Genomic DNA, 19,133 nt, shown 5'->3' on the forward strand with positions numbered 1-19,133 from the left:
TATATTTCAAGTTTCTATAGATCCAACTTTGGAATTTCTTAGATTCCATTAATTTCTTCTTTCCTAGTTTAGTTTAATAATTAAACTTTGGATTTATCAGATATCATTTTGTTCTTTTCTTTTAATTGCATCCATAAAGCACCACCTCTTTTTAAAAATTGTATTAAATTCAGAATAAAAAAAATCATTACTACTTAATTGTTTAAAACCCAGATACATACCTGGCCTAAGAATGGAACATTTTATTATTATGTATTTTGTAGAAACTTTCTCAGGATTTTATATGACTGCTAAATCTACAAAAAAAATACCAATGATGCTCCTTGTAGATTTCCAACTAGGCTTGTGCAATTCGTTTCGTAACGAATCGAAATTCGGCCGAATTTTGCATCTTTCGGACATTCGGATGCATCCGAATAAAAAAATAACAAATTACAACAAATACAAAAGAAATATAACGAATGAATTCGAAATTATTTCAACTGCATTCGAAATTATTTCAACTGCATTCGACATTATTTCAACCACATTCGAAAATATTTTGTGACCCGAATTTAGGGCCATGTATCTCGGGGTCACTTGGTGCTAGACACTGCAAATTTGGATATGTTGTAGTGCTAGTATTATTGTGTTTGTATACCAAATTTGGGGTGTCTAGCTATAAGTGACCCCGAGATATGTGGCCCCAAAATCGGGTCGCAAAATGTTATTAGTTATTAGAGCAGAGAATGTTTTAGCACCAAGTGACCCCGAGATACATGGCCCTAAATTCGGGTCACAAAATATTTTCGAATGTGGTTGAAATAATGTCGAATCATGTTGAAATCATTTCGAATCCGGTAGCAATATTTTCGAATTTGGTTGAAATATTTTCGAATGTGGCCGATTTTTTCGAATTTGGTAGAAAACTAAACAAAATCGGAAAACGAATTTAAGGAAGTTAACAAATATAATTAAACAAAATTAATGAATTAATGAATTAAAACGAAACTAAACTAAACAATTTTTTTCCTTTTGCACATGTCTATTTCCAACCCTAATAAGCAACAAAAATTGCACTTATCTGATACTATTTAATAGTTAGGTTTTTTGTAAGCCATAAAAACTGAATGTATTTCAAGCTCCTATAGATCCAACAATGGACTTTCTCAGATATCACCCATTTCTTTTTTCCTAGTTTAGTTCAAGATCAAACTTTTGATTTCTCAGATATCATTTCATTATATTCTTTTCGTTTTGTCCATAAAGCACCACCTCTCAATTTAAAAAAATTGTATTGAGTCAGCAACAAAATCATTCATATTTAAAAGTTTAAAATGCAGATATAGCGATGATATACCAAACATTTTATTGATATACCATACATTTTATTAATATGTGCCTTGTAGGAACTTTCTTAGGAATATTATATTATCTAAATCTACAAAAAGATTATAGTAATCATCCCTCTAGGTGTCCAACTCTAAAACGCAACAAAAAAACGCAACAAAAGTTGCATTTGCCTGATACTATTTAATAGTTTTTTTTTTAATCCATAACATCTGAATGCATTTCAAGTTCCTATGGATCCAACTTCGGACTTAGTTTAGTTCAGAGATCCATCTTTGGACTTTCTCAGATGTACTTTAACTCTGATCTGAGTTTAGTTCAGCGATCCAACTTTGGACTTTCTCAGATGCCATGCATTTCTTCTCTCCTAGTTTCGTTTCAAAATTAAACTTTCGTTTGCTCAAATATCATTTTATTCTATTGTATTGATTCAGGAATAACAAAATCATTCATTTTCCATAGTTTAAAAACCCAGATACATTGATGATATACCTAGCCTGAAAATCACACATTTTACTCAATATGTATCTTGTAGAAACTTTCTTAGGATTACAATAATTGCTAAATCTACAATGCAATACCAATAAACCTTCCTCTATATTTCCAACCCTAATAAGCAACAAATTTAGTATTATCCTTATACTATAAATCTATAAATACATCAATAAAACTGCATGTTTTTTTTAAACTTCTATAGGTAGAAAAGTTAGTTAATTTCCAAGAAGTCTACTGATAACGTTTTAAAAGTTCAGCCTAATGAATGGTTAGAGATTAGCTACATTCGGTTTTAAAAATATGTAGGAATTCTGTAATCATACTACCTTTTTTATAGACTAGTTCTTGAAGTGACTGTATTTTGCTTATTAAATCAACTCGATTAGTAATGACAATACAGAACTAGAAAATGTGTTTTAGTTATGACCTTATTTAATGTTGACCAACTTATTTAATGTTGACCAACTTTTTTAGATAGTCATGCCAATGCAGAGTTGGCCAACAGACTGAAGTAGAAATGACGATGTAGAGTTGGCCAACTTTTTCAGCTATTAATGACGGTGTAGTGTTTGGTGAAATGGTTCGGGGGAGAATTTTTTTTTTTTTTCTCATGCTGTTTCTCTGTTTGCCAGCTCTGACATCGTCGCCGCATCTGAGGTCATGTACTGAGGTCGTTTGCGTACACATTGACGTTAATCCAGCAAACATGGAAAAATGGAAACAGCACGAGAAAAAAAGATTCCTTCTCTGTCTGAAGAACTTTTATTTGGATGTGGAGAGACGAACCATTCCAGCAAGACTACCCAAAGGTATCCAGAGCAAGGCAACTTTGTCTTTTTCATCCAATGATGGACAACAAACTTTGTGTCATACTGTAGTCATCGAAAACCAAGGTAGAAATATAAATATATATATATATATATATATATAAAAATATGGACTTTTCCTGTCGCTCATTTTGAGAGGCAGTTATAAATAAAATAGTGAATTGTTTTCAAATATTGCTTGTAAAAAAAAAAAACGAAAAAAATCCTGGCTTTTGTTTTTATTTATTTCTATTTATATAATCTGTTTGTCAAATATTGAATTAGGGAGCAATAAAACATATGCATACATAAAAAAAAAGAAAAAAAAAAAAGAATGTAATGTTCTTTATACTTAAAATTTTTATTGAAAATATGTTTAATACAATGTATATTTAATAGCTAAGTGTGTGACCTTAACAGATTGCTAATTTGCTGACACTCCCTTTACTTTTCTTTTAAAAAAAAGAAAGAAAAATAAAAAAAACAATATTTCTTTACGATATATACATAAAAAATTTAATTTTTTTTTTCTGTTTAAAGTTTTTTCTGATTTTTTTTTTAATTTCTTCCTAATCCTTATGTTTATTTAAAAACAAATGGTGTTCCGATTTAACAAATATATTGCTCAATAAAGTGTCAGCATTGTTTATTATGTTTTTTTGTCATTTTTCTTGAACATTTGTTATTACCTATTTATGCTTCTTCAAATATAAAGTTACAGTTACACCTGCCCTGTCAGACACCTGTGCATTGTGGCAGAGTGCTGAAAATCTCAGGACCAGATAGATAGAAATATTAATCCTTTAACAGATAAAATAGCTCCCTGTATTTTCAGGCATATTTATCTGTTTGCCTGGAGTTTAGCTTTAAATGTTTATTTAAAAATTAATTCATATTCAATTTGAATTCTAATATTTATTCAAACAATCTAATATTTATTTAATTCTATTTTTTTAATTTAAAATTTTATTTTAATATTATTTAATTACTATATGTTATTATTGTGCGCATAATAATAAAAAATAAAAAAAATTGACCAATGTCGTTTTAATTCCTCTTTAATTGGTAATACACACAGAGAATCGCACTTGATTCAGTGCATTAAATATGTATTAAAAGATTAAATTCACCTTTGTGATACAAAATAATAAAATGTCACACTTCTCTAATCATACTTGCCTGGATCAATGCCAGCAGCCCGCAGCTCTGAAAATCAATGGCTCCTTCTTTTGTAGGCCGGGTGTTCCCTCATATCTCTCTGTGGGTGAAAACACACGTAGTTTATGAGGGAAAGGGGAAGAGAAACAGAGTGACTATAAATATATATAAAAAAAGAACCCCTTCTTGCCAGTGTAATATATATACGTAAGAAAGCCCAGTGCATTGAGGCCACATATGTGCTTCACTCTTTGTGCTGGGCGCATGACACACTCCCAGCACAGACACCAGGGGGCTCGGGACCCAGATCTCCTGAATCCGGGTCACCTGATCACTGTGGTAGCCTCTGATTGGCTGGATTGTGATCAGTCACCGTGAAGCCCACCCCTCTGTTTTTTTTTCTTCTTTTTTTTCTTTCTGTGAATGGAGAAGAAGGCTACAATGTATCCTTTTCGTTCCTTGCAGAAAGAAAAAAAAATACATAAATAATAAAAAATAAAAAAAATAAAGAAAGAAAACACCTAGATCAAGGTTCGATCTAGGTCAGTGCCAGGGTTAGTGTTTGGGTCACGTGGTCCTACGGCCACTCCCAAAAAAAAAAAAAATACATTGGAAGAATAAATCAATAAATGACATAATAATAAAATCATACATAGCACCTTCTATGTTTATCCTATGAAAATATAGCGCCGTTTTTATAGCAACCTAAGAAGATAAATAAATAAATAAATATCCACAATCCTCAGCAGCTATGCCCAGAATCACCTTATCCATTTTCCATTTCCTAAATCAAAAAGAAAAGAAGAAAGAAAAAGAAAAAAAAGAAATTAGTCCAAATATATACAAAATAATAAAAATCATTTTACCATATCTTGGTGGAAAATTGTACAATGCCACATCCCAAAAGTACGACAACAAAAAATGTAAAAAAAAGTCATTACCAAAATAAGAGACTTTAAAGGCTTTGTACTAAAAGTGAGGCGACACAATTAAATTCCTAAAAGAAAAAGGGATTTCAAGTATTAAACACTTTTAATGGCCACCCAAGTCTAGTTACAACCATAAGGTACAATCATCATCTAAAACACCATAAAAAGTTCCAAATAGATTCCAAAGTTGATGGTGGTGTATCCGGCTGCTTAACCCAACGCGTTTCTCAGCCAACTGCTGCTTCATCAGGGACACATCCGAATGGTTTGAAAGCATTTACTGTAAATGTTATGTAAAAAATTGTTTCACAATGGAAAAAGAATATCACCAAATATATAAAATATAGATCAAAGTATTAAATAGTTACAGATCAATACATGGTTCTTACCTTAGCACTATAAACTCCATTTTGTATGCTTTGCCTAACACCGCTACCTTGGTAAGCACTTATTTAAACCTTTTATTATCAGTGCAATATAATCCAGTACGCATCAAGATCGTGACCAATGGTGAAGTGGCATCCCATTTCAACAGGTTTCACAGACTTGGCCCATTTCTTCAGGATGTTCCAAATTACTGAGAAAATCTTTTAATAAAATCATTTTAGAAACCAATCAAAAAATTTTCAAAATTATATATCTATCAGTATTCAATATACACAAGTGTCAAATAAATATTTTACATTGCATATTGATTTATGGACAATTTTGGAAATTATTTCATTGACTCCTCAGGATGAAACAGCGAAATCACTGTGAAAATCACGCAATAAATATTTTTTAGAAGTCAATCAAATAATTTCCAAAATTGGCCATCTATCAGTATATAATCTACACAATTATCAAATACATATTTTACAGTGCATATTAATTTATGGAGAATTTTAGAAATTATTTTATTGACAACCTCGAAATGGAACAGTGAAATTAATGCAAAAATCATGCAATCAAACAATTTTCAAAATTGTGCATATATCAGTATTCAATCTACACAATTATCAGATAAATATTTTACATTGCATATTGGTTTATGGACAATTTTGGAAATTATTTAATTGACTCCTTGAGATGAAACAGCAAAATCACTGTGAAAATCATGCAATAAATATTTTTTAGAAGACAATCAAATAATTTTAAAAATTATCCATCTATCAGTATTTAATCTACACAATTATCAAATACATATTTTACATTGCATATTGATTTATGGAGAATTTTTGAAATTATTTGATTGACAACCTCGAAATGGAACAGTGAAATTAATGCAAAAATCATGCAATCAAATAATTTTCAAAATTGTGCACATATCAGTATTCAATCTACACAATTATCAGATAAATATTTTACATTGCATATTGGTTTATGGACAATTTTGGAAATTATTTAATTGACTCCTTGAGATGAAACAGCAAAATCACTGTGAAAATCATGCAATAAATATTTTTTAGAAGACAATCAAATAATTTTAAAAATTATCCATCTATCGGTATTCAATCTACACAATTATCAAATACATATTTTACATTGCATATTGATTTATGGAGAATTTTAGAAATTATTTGATTGACAACCTCGAAATGGAACAGTGAAATTAATGCATGAAATAATTTCCAAAATTGTGCATATATCAGTGTTCAATATACACAGTTATCAAATAAATATTTTACATTTCATATTGATTTATGGACAATTTTGGAAATTATTTGATTGACTCCTCAGGATGAAACAGCGAAATCACTGTGAAAATCACGCAATAAATATTTTTTAGAAGACAATCAAATAATTTTAAAAATTATCCATCTATCGGTATTCAATCTACACAATTATCAAATACATATTTTACATTGCATATTGATTTATGGAGAATTTTAGAAATTATTTGATTGACAACCTCGAAATGGAACAGTGAAATTAATGCATGAAATAATTTCCAAAATTGTGCATATATCAGTGTTCAATATACACAGTTATCAAATAAATATTTTACATTTCATATTGATTTATGGACAATTTTGGAAATTATTTGATTGACTCCTCAGGATGAAACAGCGAAATCACTGTGAAAATCACGCAATAAATATTTTTTAGAAGTCAATCAAATAATTTCCAAAATTGTCCATCTATCAGTATTCAATCTACACAATTATCAAATACATATTTTACATTTCATATTGATTTATGGACAATTTTGAAAATTATTTGATTGACTCCTCAGGATGGAACAGTGAATTTAATGCAAAAAAAAAAAAAAAACATGAAATGGAATAATTTCCAAAATTGTCCTTATATCAGTATTCAATCTACACAATTATCAAATACATATTTTACATTGCATGGACAATTTTGGAAATTATTTCATTTATTCATTATGACGGGACAGCAAATTCCTGCGAAAATCATGCAATAAATAATTTTTAGAAGTCAATCAAATAACTTCCAAAATTGTCCATATTTCAATATTCTATTATAAAGTAGAAATTTTCCATTAAATGTTGACATTGAGACAATTTTGGAAATTATTTGATTGACTTCTAAAAATTATTTATTGCATGACGTTGACAGTAATTTCACTGTTTTATCCTGAGGAAGCAGGCCGAGTCTGTGAAACGCGTTGTGATGGCCACTATTTACTGGTCATTTTATTAATTAACTACACCTTCCTAGTACGGGACTCCCTCTTGCCTTCATTATTGGTGGCATAGATACAGCAAGGTGTTGGAAACGTTCCTCAGAGATTTTTCTCCATAGTGACGTGATAGCATCACACAGTTGCTGCAGATTTTTTGGCTGCACACCCATGAGGGCACACTTACCATAGAGTACCTTACACTACTTGGGTACACAGGCAGGGGTAAATGGACATCACACAGGAAAGCCAGATCTCTCAGGCATCTCTGAAGCATGGATCTCTCAAATGCCAACACAGCTGTGGTGTAGATGGACTCCAACCCGAACCTGCTGTCTCTATAAATAAGGCGTATACAGCGCTTGGTACAGTTTGTGCAATGACTTCGGCAATAGCTGGACCCTAACGGGTTTCGTCAAATACGACATCCTCATATGAACCGCATCGTGGTTAAGTTGCGCGTTTGATGAAACGCGTCATTGCACAATTTGTAACAAGTGCCGTATACTCCTTATTTTTAGAGACGGCAGGTCCTGGTTGGAGTCCATCTACACTAGAGCTGTGGACATGTGAGAGGAGATCCATCCTTCAGAGACGCCTGAGAGGTCTGGTTTTCATGTGTGATGTCCATTTACCTCTGATTGTGTACCCAAGTACTGTAAGGTACCTGGGTCTACACTCTCTGGTAAGGGTACCCTTATTATTCATGGTGGTGGGATGATCACGCTGGTGTCTATTTTTACCCATGGATCACCATTGTAAGCATCTTTATGAACTGTGAAATTGTATGGGTACACCATAGATGGCCTCCCTGGACGGTTGCGTCACGAACATTTTTTCACATTCCTTTTTGAATTTGCATGTTGTCAATGTTTGATTTTTTTTGCACTTGGATTCACATACATTACTCGTTTGGTTTGAGATATATACACACTATATTACCAAAAGTATTGGGACACCTGCCCTGCCTGAATGTTTGACCATTCTTCCAGAAGAACATTTGTGAGGTCAGGCGCTGATGTTGAATGAGAAGGTCTGGCTTGCAGTCTCCACTCTAATTCATCCCATCCTACCCCCCATGATCTACCTTCCTATCTACAATAGATTGTCAAAAGTATTGGGACACCTGCCTTTACACGCACATAAACTTTAATGGCAACCCAGCCTTAGTCCGTAGGGTTCAATATTGAGTTGGCTCCGCCCTTTGCAGCTATAACAGCTTCAACTCTTCTGGGAAGGCCGTCCACAAGGTTTAGGAGATGTGTCTATGGGAATGTTTGACCGTTCTTCCAGAGGAGCATTTATGAGGTCAGGCACTGATGTTGGCGAGAAGGCCTGGCTTGCAGTGTCCACTCTAATTTATCCCAAATGTGTTCTATCGTGTTGAGGTCAAGTCAAGTTCCTCCACCCCAAACTCCCTCATCCATGTCTTTATGGACCTTGCTTTGTGTACGGGTCCACATCATTTGCTGGATTATGGTGTGGGGTTGTCTTTTAGAGGTTAGGTTTGGATGAGATGGCCTGGCTCGCAGTCTCCACTCTAATTCATCCCAAAGGTGTTCTATTGGGTTGAGGTCAGGACAGTCTAGTTCCTCCACCCCAATCTCGCTCATCCGTATCTTTATGGAACTTGCTTTGTGCACTGATGCACAGTCATGTTGGAACAGGAAGGGGCCACAATGTCGGGAGCATGAAAGTGTCCAACATGTCTTGGTATGCTGATGCCTTAAGAGTTCCCTTCACTGAAACTAAGGGGCCAAGCCCAACCCCTGGAAGACAACCCAACACCATAATCCACCAAATGGTTTGGACCTGTGCACAAAGCAAGGTCCATAAAGACATGGACGAGCAAGTGTGGGGTGGAGGAACTTGACTGGCCTGCACAGAGTCTTGACCTCAACTCGATAGAACACCTTTGGGGTGAATTAGAACGGAGACTGCGTGACAGGCCTTCCCGTCCAACATCAGTGCCTGACGTCACAAATTAGCTTCTGGACCAATGGTCAAAAGTTACCATAGACATGCTCCTCAACCTTGTGGACGGCCTTCCCAGAAGAGTTGAAGATGTTATAGCTGTTACATGAAGATGTTATAGCGGCAAAGGGTGGGGCCAACTCAATATTGAACTCCACCCATCTCCCACCCCTCTTCACCTACATTCAGCCAGACGATAAAACTGCCTTGACTCCCATGAGCCTGGCCACAGTTTAGGTAAGGAGCTCTCTGGAGATGTAGCTCGGGGGGCGTGTTTACGACAACGGAAACCTTGCAAGAACTTTACAAGCCTGGTAAGGACGTCCTCAGGGATTAATAAAAGCTACTCCCTATGGGGACAAGGTAAAAAAAAAATGCTGGGACATGAATCGTGTGCGGAAATAGAATAAAAACAGGATATTTTTTGCACGATTGGATCTGTTTGCGAAGAGAACAAAGCCGATGTAATGACCTATTCGGCTCTATGTGTATTTTATGCCGATTGAGCTACTGATCTTTGTATACAGCAGGCTTTATTCAACTGGCTGTAAGGAGATAACATTTGAACATGTAAAAAAAGGAATTGAGATCTCCAGCTGGTTGAAAATACAAAATCTAATTATTGAATCGACTAAATATAGAAATCCATTTCCAGTGTTCCAGTTGCTGGAATAAGGTATTAAAATTATATATTTTTTTCCTTTGTCTTTCCTGTTTTTTTTTTTTTTTTTTTTACTCATCTTGAGTTGTAAATAAATTAACACAAAATATGCAATATTTAATATTTACCTGAACAAAAAAATAATTAACATATTTTACTGTAGCCCTAGTCATAATAAATTAATAAAAATGTACAGAATAGTTGTACATTTCAACATGTGAAAAGCAACCAAGAGCTCCAGCTGGCTAAAAATACAAAATATTATTATGCAGTGGACTAACTATAGAGATGTTTCCAGTGTTCCTGTTGCTGGAGTAGAACATTGCAATTACCTTGGATTATTATTTATTTTATTTTTTTTATTGTCTTTTTTTCATTTTAATGAAAAAAAGTTTTATATACTCAGTATTTATTATTCATCAGAAAAAAAAACATATTCACAATTTTACTTTACAAAATAAAAAATAATATTTTGCAGCGGACTAGCTATAGTGATATTTCCAGTGTTCCTGTTGCTGGAGTAGAACATTGCAATTACCTTGGAATATTTATCTATATTTTATTGGCTTTTTTTTTTTCATTTTAATGAAAAAAAGTTTTATATATCCAGTATTTATTATTCATCAGAAAAAAAAAACATATTCACAATTTTACTTTACAAAATAAAAAATAATATTTTGCAGCGGACTAACTATAGTGATATTTCCAGTGTTCCTGTTGCTGGAGTAGAACATTGCAATTACCTTGGAATATTTATTTATTTATCTATATTTTATTGGCTTTTTTTTTTCATTTTAATGAAAACAAGTTTTATATACTCAGTATTTATTATTCACCAGAAAAAAAAACATATTCACAATTTTACTTTACAAAATAAAAAATAATATTTCGAAGCGGACTAACTATAGAGATATTTCCAGTGTTTTCCTGTTGCTGGAGTAGAACATTGCAATCACCTTTGGATTATTTTTGTCTTTTTTTTTATTGTCTTTTTTTTTTCATTTTAATGATTATGTAAGATATGTTTTTTAAAAATATATATTCAGTATTTGTTATTCACCAGGAAAAAAACATATTCACAATTTTACTTTACAAAATAAAAAAAAAAATATTTTGCAGTGGACTAACTATAGAGATATTTTCAGTGTTCCTGTTGCTGGAGTAGAACATTGCAATTAGCTTGGATTATTTTTGTCTTTTTTTATTGTCTTTTTTTTCATTTTACTGATTATGTAAGATATGTTCCAAAAAAATATTCAGTATTTAATATTTACCAGAAAAAAACATATTCACAATTTTCCTTTACAAAATAAAAAATAATATATTTTGTGGACTAACTACTATAGAGATATTTCCAGTCTTCCTATTGCTGGAGTAGAGCATTTTAATTACCTTGGATTATTTTTGTTTAATTTTATTGTTTTTTTTTTGTTTGTTTTTTGTTTTTTTTTCATTTGACCTATTTTGATTATGTAAGATATGTTATAAAAAAAAAAAAACATTGTTTTACCACAAAATAAAGTATTCACATTTTTATTTGACTTCTAGCCATAATAAATTCCAAATTAGTTGAAACCAAATTTTAGAAAGTATTATTTTACTGAAAGGGTAGTTGATGCTTGGAATAAACTTTCAGCAGAGGTAGTGAGACAGTCAACAGTAAATGGCTTCAAACATGCATGGGACAAACATATATCTATACAAAAAAATTAAAACACAAAACAAAACAAAACAATAAAAAATAAAAAATTAGCAGACTGAATGGACTCTTCGGTCTTTTTCTGCTGTCACTTTTATATGCTTCTAAATAAATAATATAAAATGTACACAACCATTATATATATTTTGCTTAATATGATTTTTTTTTTGTCTTTTTTTTTATTAGCTTTTTTCTTTTTACTCATTGGGATTATGTAATATATGTTATAAATAAAGTAATAAAAAGTATGCACTATTTAAAACGTACTAGGCATTATGAAAATTATTCACATTTCTACTTTCCCCTATCCATAAATAATAAAATTCAAATGTACAGAACCATTTTAAAATTTCCTTTTTCTTTCTTTTTTAAGTATCTCATATTTCTTTTTAATCATCTTGATTATGTAAGACATGTTTTAAATATTTTTTTTATTTTACTAAATTTGATTATGTAAGATATGTTATTAATAAAATGCAATATTTACAAGGAAAAAAAAATATTCACATTTTTACTCCTAGCCATAATAAATAAATAATTTCAAATGTACAGAGCTTTTTTATCTTTTTTCTTTTTTACTCATTGTGATTATTTAGGATGTATTATAAATAAGGTCATAAAAACTATGCACGAATTTAATAATTGGTAGAAATTGTGAAAAAAAAATATTCACAATTTTACTTTACTTCTAACCATAATAAATAAATACATTTAAATGTTCAGAACTATTCTACGGTACAATTTCCTTAAGTAGAATTTTTTTTTAAATTATTATCTTATATTTATTTTTAATCATCTTGATTATGTACGATATGTTATATATAAAGTTCTAAAAAAAAAATGCAATATTTATTATTTACCAGAAATTGTGAAAATTATTCACATTTTTACTTTACTCCTATCATAATAAATAAATACATGGAAATGTACAGAACCAAATATACATTTTCCTTAATCAGAGACGTAGGTGTGTGCAGCCTATTGCATTAGGTGTGCACCCCAAAGCTCAAACACACATGCGTGTGTGTGTGAGTGTCTACATTAGGGATGAGCCGAACACCCCCCGGTTCGGTTCGCACCAGAACTTTCGAACGGACCCCAAATTTGAAACGAACTTTAGAACCCCATTGAAGTCTATGGGACTCGAACGTTCGAAATGGAAAGTGTTAATTTTAACGGCTAATATGCAAGTTACTGTCCTAAAAAGGGTTTGGGGACCCGGCTCCTGCCCCAGGGGACATGGATCAATGCATAAAATGTTTTTAAAAATGGCCGTTTTGGCGGGAGCACTAATTTTAATGACGATTAAAGTGAAAAAAAAAAAGTGAAATATTCCTTTAAATATGGTGCCTGCGGGGTGTCTGTAGTATGCCTGTGAAGTGCCACGTGTTTCCCGTGTTTAGAACTGTCCCTGCACAAAATGACATTTAACGGAAATAACACCATTTAAAACTGCTTGCGGTTTTAATGTTATATCTGGTTCCTGCAATATGGTTGAAAATCATTGAGAAAAATGGCATGGGTATCCCTCCCTGCCCATTACCAGCCTATTTGGGTCTTGTACGCATATTAAGGGGAACCCCGTACCCATATTAAAAAAAGGAAATGCGTGTGGCCCCCAGGCCCTATATACTCAGAACAGCAGTATACAGGCGGTGCAAACAAGACAGGGACTGTGTAGGTTTGTTGTGTTAAGTTGAATCGGTTTGTAATTTTCAACTGGTACATTTTTAAAGTGTAGCTCCAGTCAAAAAAACTATTTTTAAGCTTTTTGGAAAACATAGGGAAGGGTTATCACCCCTGTATAATTTGTTTTGTCGTCCATCTTTTTTCATCTCACTTGCTGTTGTCTCCTTCCGTTTGCAAGTAGGAGATGTTTGTAAATTGGATGTTTGAAAGTAGGGGCCTGCCCTATATGCTCTGCAGAAATGGCGGAACAAGGTGTTGGTTTTGCAACAACATTGTAAGCCCTCAAAGTGACTCTTGGTGGGCGCTGGAGCGCCCTGCTGTGAACGATTATATCAAGAATTGTAATTACATGCCATTGTTGAACAGTGGTAGAAAAATTGACCTTTGGTGGTTGTGGTGCTGGTGCCACAACACTATAAGTCCTCACCGTTACTCTGGGTGGGCACAGGAAGGGGCCCTCCTGTGAAATATTATATCAAGAATTGTAATTACATGTCCCTGTTAAACAGGGGCTGAAAAATTTGGCCTTAGGCACTGCTGCTGGTGCCACCACACTGCAGCCTCTTCCATATACTCTAGTTTTTTTGCTGGAATCAGCCCTGCTGCAAAGCATTGCATCAAAAATTGTACTTAAACGCCCCTGTTAAACAGGGGCAGAAAAATTGGGCCTTAGGCACTGGTGCTGGTGCCACCACACTGCAACCTCTGCCATATACTCTAGTTTTATTGCAGGAATTAGCCCTGCTGCAAAGCATTGCATCAAAAATTGTACTTAAACGCCCCTGTTAAACAGGGGCAGAAAAATTGGGCCTTAGGCACTGGTGCTGGTGTCACCACACTGCAACCTCTCCCATACACTCTAGTTTTATTGCAGGAATTAGCCCTGCTGCAAAGCATTGCATCAAAAATTGTACTTAAACGCCCCTGTTAATCAGGGGCAGAAAAATTGGTGCGGTATGTACTGGGTACAGAGCACGCACACAGCACGCACTATCTCCTGACACTACTGACTGCAAGCTCTATTATTAAAGATAGATCACTAGCTATATAGGTGAGGTGAATATAGTGGTGTATACTGCAGTCAGGGCACAGACAATAACCACTACACAAGAGCAAGATAGGAAATCAGCCAAAAACGATCGGTGTGTAACTGTGTTGAAGGTACACAGAACACCCACTGCTTCAGATGCTAACAAACACTACACGAGGCCGCCTCAAAGGCGGCCTTATATAGTGTGGGGCGTGCACTACACAGCCTGAGCTATGACTGGCCACAGAAAGGATGCCTGTGGCCAACCATGGCTCTCCTCGCTGCTGGCGCTGCGATTGGCCAAGCATGCGGGGTCACAGTGCATGCTTGGCCAATCATGAGCCAGCAATGCACTGCGCCATCGCAGTGCATTGTGGGCCACACGAATTTTGCCGCGAACGGCCCAAACGTTCGGAATTCGGCGAACGCCCGAACGACCAATGTTCGAGTCGAACGTACGTTCGACTCGAACACGAAGCTCATCCCTAGTCTACATATATATGGCCCTATAGCTGTCACATGAAAACGCTAATGTGCACTAGGTGATTAGGGTGTGCCCAGGCACACCCGGCACATCCTGTGCTCACGCCTATGAGCAGAGATTTTTTTTTGATTTTTTTTATTATCTTATATTTATTTTTTACTCATCTTGATTATGTAAGCTATGTTATGAATAAAGTTATAAAAAAAATATGCAATATTTACCAGATATTGTAAACATTATTCACTCATAATAATAATAAATAATAAATAAAAAATATATATATAGTCATAATAAATGAATACATTAAAATGTACAGAACCATTCTACATTCTCTTGAAGCAGAGAACTCTGTGTGAAAATTCTGTGAAATTCAGAGGGAGACTAGAGGGAGCATCTGCATGTCTGTATTAGGAAAATAATAGAAATATGGAACAGCAAGCAAAAAAAAAAAGTAAAATTCACTTCAGAAATGTCCAAAATGAACATTACAATAATAGCACAAAATGTGAACGCAATGAAAAAAAATAAAAAATGTTCCCTTTTACCCCGGATCTAGAAAGTTTTAACTGGATCTAAATACGGGCCCATGGTATAGAGGTAAAACATCGGCTCAGAATGTGCTCTGCATTGAGGTAGGTCAATTTATGTCTTCCACAACTTGGGAACATTTATTTTTACTCTTTTTATTCCTGCACCTCACGTTTTATATTTTGTCACTGATTTTTTGCATCAAAATTACTTGAAATAAAAAAAATGATCCCTCCCAGACAATGCTACTTCCTGGTCTGCCACTGCGGAGCTCTGAGCTAGCAGAGCTGAGTAACAGCCACACCCCTCAGTGTCCCTCAGACTTGAAGAAGGCAATAGGGGGCGTGTCTGTTGCTGAGTGCTGCTGATTAGTGATGATTTCTGAGTCCAACTCTGGTGCCGACCGGACTGTCCAGTCATGTTAAGACGCTCTTCATAACTGCTGGAACAAGAGAGTGGAGACCAGACTATGAAAATGAAGGCTGTTATAATATATCTATATCTATATATATCTATATTATAATTATTATTATTATTATTTTTTGCAGAGGACCTGGAGAATAAAATGGCACTTGCTGCAGTTATTTATCTCACATGATATTTATATCTATATTTATATAGATATCTATATCTATCTATCTATCTATCTATCTATTTATCTATCGATCTATCTATATATATATATATATATATATATATATATATATATATATATATATATATATATATATATATATATATATATATATATATATATATATATATATATATATATATATATATATATTTATTTATTTTTTATCAGAAAGTGTCTGTATTTTGTGAGTTCATTGAGTATTTAAAAATGACATTAGGAGATTCAGGTTTGGCCGAATGAACAGAAATATGTTAATTATAATTTTTATTATCATTTTTAATATGTATATATTTTTAAATTCTGAAAAAAAAAAAAGGCCTTTATAGCATCACCTATGGACAATTTTAGGTACCATAATTTGTCACCATTTCATGGGCGTGCACAATGTTAAATTTTACTATCAATTTACTCGATGCAACATCATCTTTTATATTTTACCACACATTTGGGTATTTTTTTGTGCACTAATATTTATTTATTTATTATTATTTAGAGTGTTTTTTTTTTTGTTTTTTATTTTTGCAGAGGACTTGGAGAATAAAACGGTGGTTGCTGCAGTTATTTATCTTGCATGATATTTGCACCGTCCTCAATCAAACCTTAAACTTTTGGAAAAAATAAAAAATAACACTCTAAATAATAATAAATAAATAAATATTAGTGCACAAAAAAATACCCAAATGTGTGGTAAAATATAAAAGATGATGTTGCATCGAGTAAATCGATAGTAAAATTTAACATTGTGCACGCCCATGAAATGGTGACAAATTATGGTACCTAAAATTGTCCATAGGTGATGCTATAAAAGCCTTTTTTTTAGAATTTAAAAAAAAAAATAGATATTAAAAGCACCATTTTATATTTTATATTTTTATATTTATTATATTTATTTATTTATGTTTATATATATATATATATATATATATATATATATATATATATATAAACATAAATAAATAAATATACAGTATCTCACAAAAGTAAGTACACCCCTCACATTTTTGCAAATATTTTCTTCTATCTTTTCATGTGACAACACTGAAGAAATGACACTTGTCTACAATGTAAAGTAGTGAGTGTACAGATTGTATAACAGTGTAAATTTCCTGTCCCCTCAAAATAACTCAACACACAGCCATTAATGTCTAAACCGCTGGCAACAAAAGTCAGTACACCCCTAAGTGTTAGAGGCTTCTTGTTCGGTGGTTTATGCTACCTTTGAGGAAGCTATCGTCAAGATGAAGGCACAGGGCTGGGTGGCTCTTTTGGCTAAGGCAGATGTCAAGTCAGCCTTCTGGCTTTTACCCATCGTGTCGGCAGAGTTTAGTTCTTTGGGTTTCTGTTTTGATGGTGCTTATTTTTTCAACAAGTTCCTCCCCATGGGGTGTTCTTTGCCTTGCACGTATTTTGAGACGTTTTCCACTTTCATACACTGGGTCTTGTGTTTTGAGTCAGGAAAGGATGCGGTGGAGCATTATTTAGATAATTTTTTGTTTGTCAGCCCTGCAGATTCGGATCTCTGTTCCCATTTGTTGCATTTGTTTACTGTAGTTGTGGGCCATTTTGGGGTTCCCCTGGCGGGTGAAAAGAATTGTTGCTCTAAATAAAGATATATATATATATATATTTCTAAATCATTTTTTTAAAGCAAAAAAAAATGCTAATTTTAACAAATCCATAAAAAATGTGGGCATGTAATTAAAAAGGTGCTGGCATATAAGGAGGTTAAGTCCAAGGAGGTGTATACCACCCTGTGGACTCATCCTTTTTTTTATACAAATAAATTATACAAAAAACATTTTAATAAAAAATGTTAGAACTCGCATTAATACATATCTGGTCAAAATGCAAAATCTGCATAGGTTCCCCCGTTCCTGCTGATGTTTGAAAATCACGGATGCTGGAGGTGCGCACGGGGATGGAGAAGTTCCGGGACCCCTGTGGGTATAAGGGTGGAAGTGAGGTCAGCTTGGGGGGGAGGGGAGGGGGGGAGTTGGACTGCCTCTACATCTCCTCCAGCCCTGTGAGCAGCTCCAGCGGCTGCGGTTTTCTATCATCGGTGGAACCGGGACACCTATGCAGATTTTGCATTTGATCCGTACTTAATGTGAGTTCTGACAATTTTAATAAACTGCCCACTAAAAGGCCCTTTTCCCTTTCTATACACAAGCAGGAGCGGGGGGGTGGGGCAAATTGCATGCGATTCGGACAGGAATCACACCGCATTCCTGTTCAAACTGCATACGATTCTTTGGAGCATTATTTTATGCCTATTCATTTTGTATTGACGCAAATCGCACCGCAAAGTATGGGTTTTGTTATTGGGAGACACCGATACCAATACCACTATCAATGGCATCCCTAGTTAACACAGCCACTAACTGCACAAAGACCAGGACATACACTATATTGTAAAAAAAAGTATTGAGGCGCCATTTCTGTTCAGGCATCATCCAGGTCCACCATCTACTTCTTGGATGTACACTATATTGTCAAAAGTATTGGGACACCTGCCTTTATACACACATAAACTTTAAAACCATCCCAGTCTTCGTCCATAGGGTTGGCCCCACCCTTTGCAGCTATAACAGCTTCAACTCTTCTGGGAAGGCCGTCCACAAGGTTTAGGAGATGTGTCTATGGGAATGTTTGACCATTCTTCCAGAAGAGCATTGGTGAGGTCAGGCACTGATGTTGGACAAGAAGGCCTGGCTCGCAGTGTCCGCTCTAATTCATCCCAAAGGTGTTCTATCGGGTTGAGGTCAGTCAAGTTCCTCCACCCCAAACTCGCCCATCCATGTCTTTATGGACCTTGCTTTGTGCACTGGTCCAAATCATTTGGTGGATTATGGTGTGGGGTTGTCTTTCAGGGGTTAGACTTGGATGGGAAGGCCTGGCTCGCAGTCTCCACTCTAATTCATCCCAAAGGTGTTCTATCGGGTTGAGATCAGGACAGTCAAGTTCCTCCACCCCAAACTCACCTTTTTATCTGTATCTTTATGGACCTTGCTTTGTGCACTGGTGCGCAGTCATGTTGGAAGAGGAAAGGGGCCGTCCCCCAAACTGTTCCCATAAAGTTGGGAGCATG

The 19,133-nt window shown here is 34.2% G+C and overlaps 1 protein-coding gene across 4 annotated transcripts in view; it reads left to right on the forward strand.

Moving 5' to 3' along the window:
• LOC143986886 (protocadherin-11 X-linked-like) overlaps positions 1 to 19,133 on the forward strand; it is a 2,116,396-nt gene that overhangs the window by 393,308 nt on the left and 1,703,955 nt on the right. The window contains exon 5 of one of the 4 annotated variants that reach the window (XM_077485318.1): positions 2,457 to 3,277. The exons of the other annotated variants lie outside the window; for them this stretch is intronic. The gene's annotated coding sequence lies outside the window, so the exon portion shown is untranslated. Of the gene's footprint in view, positions 1 to 2,456; positions 3,278 to 19,133 lie in introns of those variants that run through there. 4 annotated transcript variants of the gene reach the window in all.

This window comes from Lithobates pipiens, unplaced genomic scaffold (assembly GCF_037356315.1).
Source record: "Lithobates pipiens isolate NorthernLeopardFrog02 unplaced genomic scaffold, aLitPip1_a1.2 Scaffold_1, whole genome shotgun sequence".
In the NCBI taxonomy this organism is placed as follows: domain Eukaryota; kingdom Metazoa; phylum Chordata; class Amphibia; order Anura; family Ranidae; genus Lithobates; species Lithobates pipiens.